The following is a 7,154-nucleotide window of genomic DNA, read 5'->3' as shown; positions in this document are numbered from 1 at the left end:
TTTTTAAAATGTTAATATAAATGCATGTTTCTTAGGCATGATCAAAACGGAGGACATTTTGACATTATTCCTAGACAGATGGCAGAAATGTACTTCCCTTTCTGGCCAACCCCCCCTCCCCCATTCCAAAACACACACGAAGCACATTTGGGCATTTGCAAACTGACTCACACAGCTAGCTCTCTGCATAACAACAACAACAACAACAATAATGATGATGATAATCATGGAAGGTCCCTTTGCAAACTGACTCACACAGCTAGCTCTTTGCATAATAATAACAACAACAACAATAATGATGATGATAATCATGGAAGGTCCCTTTGCAAACTGACTCACACAGCTAGCTCTTTGCATAATAACAACAACAACAACAACAATGATGATGATGATGATCATGGAAGGTCCCTTTGCAAACTGACTCACACAGCTAGCTCTTTGCATAATAATAATAATAATAATAATAATAATAATGATGATGATGATGATAATCATGGAAGGTCCCTTTGCAAACTGACTCACACAGCTAGGTCTTTGCATAACAACAACAATAGGTCCCTTTGCAAACTGACTCACACTGAGGGAAGCCAAAAACGCTGCTGCTGCTTTTGTTGTTGCTGCTTTTGTTGTTGCTGCTTTTGCTGCTGCCCACCGCCTCAAGTCCCTCGCCGGCCCACATGGCCGCAGGAAGTAAACAGAGGATAGACTCCTGAAGCAGGGAAAGGACTGTTCCACTATTGGCCAGCTTGCCAGCCAATAGGAGGAGCTCCAGCCTCCAACAGAGCCCTAAGCAGCCAAGGCACAGTAACAAAGAGCGGCCAAGGCACGGTAACAAAGCCCGGGGGCGGGGGCAGACCCGGGAGAAATGCCAAACCATGGCGTGACTGTGCAGAACAGTCCAAAAACGGGAAATTCACGCCCCCACCGGGTTATGGCAACCCTAGATGCATTGTATTGTATTATTTAATGTAATCTTTTTTTCTAGCCCATCTAGAATAACAAATAAATGCACATACTACAAGCATTTAAATATTTGGTTTAAATAGATGTTCTAGATTGAGAGTGGGCAACTGTGGCAGGTCTAGGGTCCAGTTTGCTGTCCCTGGGACTATCCTGGATGTATATGAACTGCCAAAAAACAAAACAAAACAAAACTGAAACAAATAAACACAGAAATTAATTTCTAATTTTGGGGGGGGGGGGGGGAACCAAGTTGCTGGGGTTTTTTATGTCAAACAGTGCAAGGGGCTCTGCATCCTTTTAAAATGTTGAGCTGCTCTTGGTAGCTTTCAGAAAGCAGTTCACTCTTTGGACCAGCAGAAAAAGGGCAACCCAGGAAATCTGCAGAGGCTGAAGGCTATGAAACTCACCTCTAAGATTCCCAGGTGAAATAAGAGGTAGTACTCTTTATCTTTAAAAAGCTGTATCTTTAAGAAGCTGTATAGATGAGGGAAAATCAGTAGGTGCTGCTTTTCATGGAAGCAACACCTGCTGAAATTCCCTCATCCAAACAGTTATTTAAAGATACAGATACCCTAAATATTATTTTACTTGGAGATTCTACTTGCCACATATGTTTTGAAGCCTAATTCAGCACTAAAATTGTTGAAATACATAGGGAATCACAACCAGGCTTCCTGCAATAAGCACTCAGAGCCCTGTGCATGGATAGACAAACCTTTTCTGCTTTTCCCACATTTATTCTTTTTTAAAAAATCAATTATTTTTCCATTGCAAATATGACAAAAATGGTTAAGTTTGCAAATTTTGTCAACAGTGGACTGAATCAAAATTCATATCCCACCCTAACCCTATGACAGCATTTCAAATATAGGGTTATCAAAGAAGTGACACTTTTTCAATTACAGCTCCCAGAATCCCCAGCTAGCATGGCCACTGGTCCTCTTAGCTGAAAGATCCTGGAAGAAGAGAGACAGCTAATTTCTCCACTTTCCAGTGCATGATGCAGGAAATCCATGATTGGATCAACCATTATTTGGAAACTATTTTTGTTGTTGATTTTAAAAGCAGATGGTTAAACAGATTAAAGAAATATTAGTCAATAAAAATGTGTACTTCCCCAAGCAACTTTCAAAATAGCAGCAGATGGATAAAGACTGTTAAGAACATGATTATACAGATTTACCAAATAAGAAGTAAGGAATTCGGTCCCACTGTTATTTGTTTGTTTGTACATCTTTAAAATATTTTCATAATTGTCTTTCAGTCCATAGGTCCTGATATGCTAGTTGGGTAATCTGGGAGCTGTAGTCCATAAAAAAGTAATGTTTTCAAATTCTGGGCTGTATTTGCTACAGTAGAATTTATGGCCACCTTAGTTCTGAATAAGTAAGATGGAAAGTAGCTCACTTCAGATAAGTCTGTCCAACCACCCTGTTCCTTGCACTTGGGTCTTAGGTTCTGGTTTTAAGTAGCCGATTGACAGGTTGTCTATCATAAGGAAAGGGGCTATTTCATCACTATACTTTCATTTCTAATCTACATCTACAGGCTGCTATATATATTGTTCCTTTCTAGTTCCCAAGGGGGTGCCTTTTCACATACTCGTTTTTAAAGGGAACAAGCCCGTCCATGAAATGGTGGGCTGTTTCTCTCTCTCTCCTTTTAAATTGGAAATATGCAGACCCACTTCTATAGATTCTAATTTTGATTTGGTGATGTTAAGAAAGATCATCCGCTGCAGAACAAGGTCAATGCAATGGCAGTGGCCCAGCCTGTAGAGAGCTCCCATATGCCCAGCTATTAATCATCCCATTTCTTGAAATGTACCAACCAAACTAGCTCTGGAAATATCATTAACAAGTAGCAAAGTGTTAAATTGCCAGGAATGTCCAGAATAATAGTGGAAAGGAAAAGGAAGAAGAAAAATACGAAAGAAGAAACTTTTAAATTGTTCAAACTCTAGCCAGATGGAATTAGGGCAATTGTTCTCTTGCAAATGCTGTGGAGATTAATGAGGTCTGTGGGCACAGCTAGGAGAAAATAGAAATATAAAGGATTGCAGTTTCCAAAAATACAGCTGCCACAATACCAGAGGGATAGATCACTTTGAGTGTTTAATCTTATACCCCTATCTTGCACAGTAGCTCTTTCACATTATTAGCATTTCAGAATGCTACTTTGCAAACCTTACAAACTCCCTTTGCAAAGCCCATTTCTTTGCTAATGGGGGTGAGAAGTTCACTTTGGTGTATGTTTAGGTTTCTCATCACTGCACTAGCACCATACTTCAGATGAAATTCTGGTTTTGTCTGCACTAAAGTTATGAGATCAGGAGCATCCCAGGCACTGAGATTTCAGAGCCAAAACCTGAGACATAGGCGTGTCCCCTGGTCATGTCACAGGGTCCAGGTCCTTGTGAAGCCATTAAATGTGACACATTTTTAAAGCATCAATCACAGTTGCCCAGAGCATGTAAACAAATAATAAAAATCATGTTCGACAAATAAGAAAATATGTGCTTGGAAATTAAGAGCTTTATCATACAAGGCAGTAAATTGGATTTAAGGCAAGATTTAAAGCAAAGTCTTTGATGGCAAAGACTGCTGCATGCATTGGTGATATCACACACGGATTATTGCAACTCACTGCTAGTGGGTCTTCCTATTTTCCACCTTAGCCCACTAATCTCTGCAACACTCAGTGGCCAGGATCATCTTCTATGCCAGTTGCTTTGACCATGTTACCACTTGTTGTTATCCATTCACTCACTCCCCATTCCTTTCAGAATCCAATATAAAATTCTTCCCCTGACCTTTAAAGCGCTTCATGGGCTTGTTCCCTCTTATTTGTCAGCTCTTATTCTCCTTACCTCCCTCCATGCACATTGAGATCTTATGACACTGGTCTCCTGACCCATCCAAGGGTCTCCTCCTCCCCTGCTCGAATCCACCCCTTGCCCTGTGCTGCTGCTCATGCCTGGAATTTCCTTCCCACACAATTAAAAACTACGACTGCCTTTACTAATTTTAAGGCCGAGTTAAAGACACTCTTGTTCAGCAAAGCATTCCAAATTACTGGTTGTTAATCTGTCTTCATTGTTTAGTAGTTAGTATTATTTTAGAGATATTTTAATCATGTAATGCTGTTGTTTTAGATTGTATGCCGGTTGGCAGGTTTTTATTCTTTTTCTTAGCTTTGCAAACTTTACAGTGCTCTATAAATAAATGTTAATAATAATAATAATAATAATAATAATAATAATAATAATAATACTGGCATATTTGACAGTACTTATCACATGAAGTTGTGTGTATTCAGTTGATGCTTTGCATTTCCTTTGTTTCTGTAGTGCACCTTTTCATTGATGGGGAAAACACACCAATAGGCTCCCAATATCACTCCCATTAGTCTCTTAGTGCAGCAGCATCAATTAATGGCATTGGGGGGGGGTCTTCTCCTCTCCCCCTCCCCTTTGCTACTTCAAAGCAGGCCAACATTATATTTACTCTTTGCTTTTCAATTTTTTTATTTTTGTTTTGCTTTGATTAGGCAATTACAGCATAAAAATAATATATGAAAGGAACAGAGTAAAAACAAACTCAGCAAAGTAGCAAAGCCATGCAAGTGCTGAAAGGCACAGGAGCTGGGGTTATGGAGTAATTGTGGAAGGTACCATGGCTTGCTAAAGCAGCATATTCACAAAATTGCAGTGAAGTGTGATACTGAAAGTTTTCAAACCGGTATGTTCTTGTTTGCTTCATTGAACTTTATCGCATGGGGTTTAAAACGTTCCCCAGTGCATTCTAACGGGGTCGAGCGGGGGCGCACGGAACGCGATGAGCACCAGATGGGGCCCAGAATGCGACTTTACCGCACGGGGGAACGCCACCGCCACACGTTCCCATAGCGTTCCAATTCCGTTCCAGAGGGCGCCATTTCTGGGAACTGTTTCAAAGTGTCCCCAGAAATGGTGCCCTCTGGAACCGAATTGGAATGCGATGGGAACGCACAGCGGCGGCGTTCCCCCGTGTGGTAAAGTCACGTTCTGGGCCTCATCCGGTGCTCATCGCGTTCCATGCGCACCCCCGCTCGCCCCCGTTAGAATGCATTGGGGAACGTTTTAAACCCCATGTGATAAAGTTCATTAACATGATTGTTGTGAAGAAAAAAGCTGGTGTGATAAAGTCCTAAGTGTTCCAAGCTGTGTAATAAACAGAACCCTTCCCAGCTCTGCTTTTAATACTTTTGTAAGCACTGCTTTTAAGAACAACAGTGGTAGCAACAGCAATAGGGGCTGTTCTCCAACCAAAGAAAGTTTCCCAAGCTCTGTTTTGATTTTTTTTTAAAAAAATCATGCCAATCATGCCAATGTAGCCTGAAGCAGTGGGGTAGAACACAAAATATAATATATATGTAATTTTCAAGACAGTGTTTTCACCATATGATTCCACTGCATCTTAGTCAGGCCTTGACATGAGGAACCCCTAGTTGCACACCCTGAATTTAGAAATCTATCCTCAGTGCTCTAGTCCCTGTCTATATTGAAACATGGTATTCCAAGGTGCTTCATTCACATCCCTTTCCTTATTACCCTGGTTTGTTCAGAAGTCACTTAGCTTCTTTTCATACATTTGCTAAGGTCTGTAGCTGATTCCCATAATGGAGGAGTAAGTTTTCCCTTCTCTTTTTCCTCAACAGAGACTGCTCTTTTATTTCAGGTGTGGTGGAAACCCGTGGGCACCCCAGGGACCAGCTACAAGCCACATCCTCTCCAAAAATGTGGTTTTCAACTTTTTGTTGAAGTAACTGGAAACTTTCCCCAGTTTAACATGCTCCAGAGGAAGGCTCTGCTGCTTTAGGGAGTAGCTGCTGTAAGATGTGGCAGTTCTCCTTTTTCAACCACTCCCTCATTTTGTGGTAGGGTGAGGTCCCTGTATGTCCAGGATCTGGAGGCCAGAAAAAATAGCAAGAGGGTAATGTATTTCCCACCACTGTCCAATCTGAATGTCTGTTAGAAAACACTATATATATATGCTTTGAAGAGACAGCTGGTGGTGCAACAAGGGGAGAAGGTTATTGTTTGTTTTTCACTCCTTTTCTGTAAAAGTCTGGCTTGGGAGGCATCCTCAAGATCAAGTTATTGTCAGTATGGTGGCTTAGAATAGTAGCTCAGAACCAACTGTGTCCTCCTCCTGTTGTTTTCTAACTTATCTTTTTGTCACCACCCACCTATCTCCTCCTCCTCCTCCTCCTCCTCCTATTCCTACTCCCTTCCTACCGGGGAACAGTGACACTTCCCAGCAGCCATAGCACACAGACATGAACTTAACAGTACATACTGTAGCCAAACACAGATGAGAAAGGGAGTTGCTATGACACTCAGAGTGCTTAAACATGGAATGCTCATTAGTCAGGCAACAAATGCAGGAAGCTGCCAGGCATAAATATTCCAGCAGGAGTCCATTGCTGACAACCAATCATTCTGGAGGAAGCAACACTTTTTGTCTCAATTCCTGACTCATGTTTCCTAAGAACCTTGGTCCCTACTTCATTGACTGACCATGTGACCCAATACTCCCTTGAATTAACACCTTGGATTTATTGGTGCATCCTACTAACATAGATTGCCTAGATGCACAACTGTATTTGGCTGGATGGTAAGCTTCTGTACATGATCGGGGATGCCATGGACATGTCTGGCAGATGGACTTTGCTTAGTACTTTGCCAGTGGCTGGCCTCCAAAAAGGACAGGTAGCATGATAGTGGCAATAATGTTCACATAAACCACTGAAAAACTTTGAGTACATGGGAGAACAAGTTCATGTGAATATTCCCCAGCCAAAGGTGGAGGCATTCATGTAGAAGTGCACAGCCTCATTCCTTTGTTGTGGGAATTGAGACTAGTCCATGAACAGGGATGAAAGGGACCATAGTTTCTCTTAAGGGTTATCATGTTTTATACAGAACTTCAAGACTACCTTGTCAAGTAAAATGATCACATAATTACAGTATTATCAGAGACATGAGTGTATAATACAAAATAAATTTATTAAAGAGAAGTTGGAAATTGTTTACTTATTTAATACATCTAAATTCTAACTGACCCTAACTAACTCACTCAAACTCACATCTCTCTCTCATATTCCTAACACAGGTACTTCTTTCTTTCTTTTTCTCTCTCTTCTGGGGT

Source organism: Sceloporus undulatus, chromosome 4, assembly GCF_019175285.1.
Source record: "Sceloporus undulatus isolate JIND9_A2432 ecotype Alabama chromosome 4, SceUnd_v1.1, whole genome shotgun sequence".
Classification (NCBI taxonomy): Eukaryota; Metazoa; Chordata; class Lepidosauria; order Squamata; family Phrynosomatidae; genus Sceloporus; species Sceloporus undulatus.
This window is presented reverse-complemented; position numbering follows the sequence as displayed.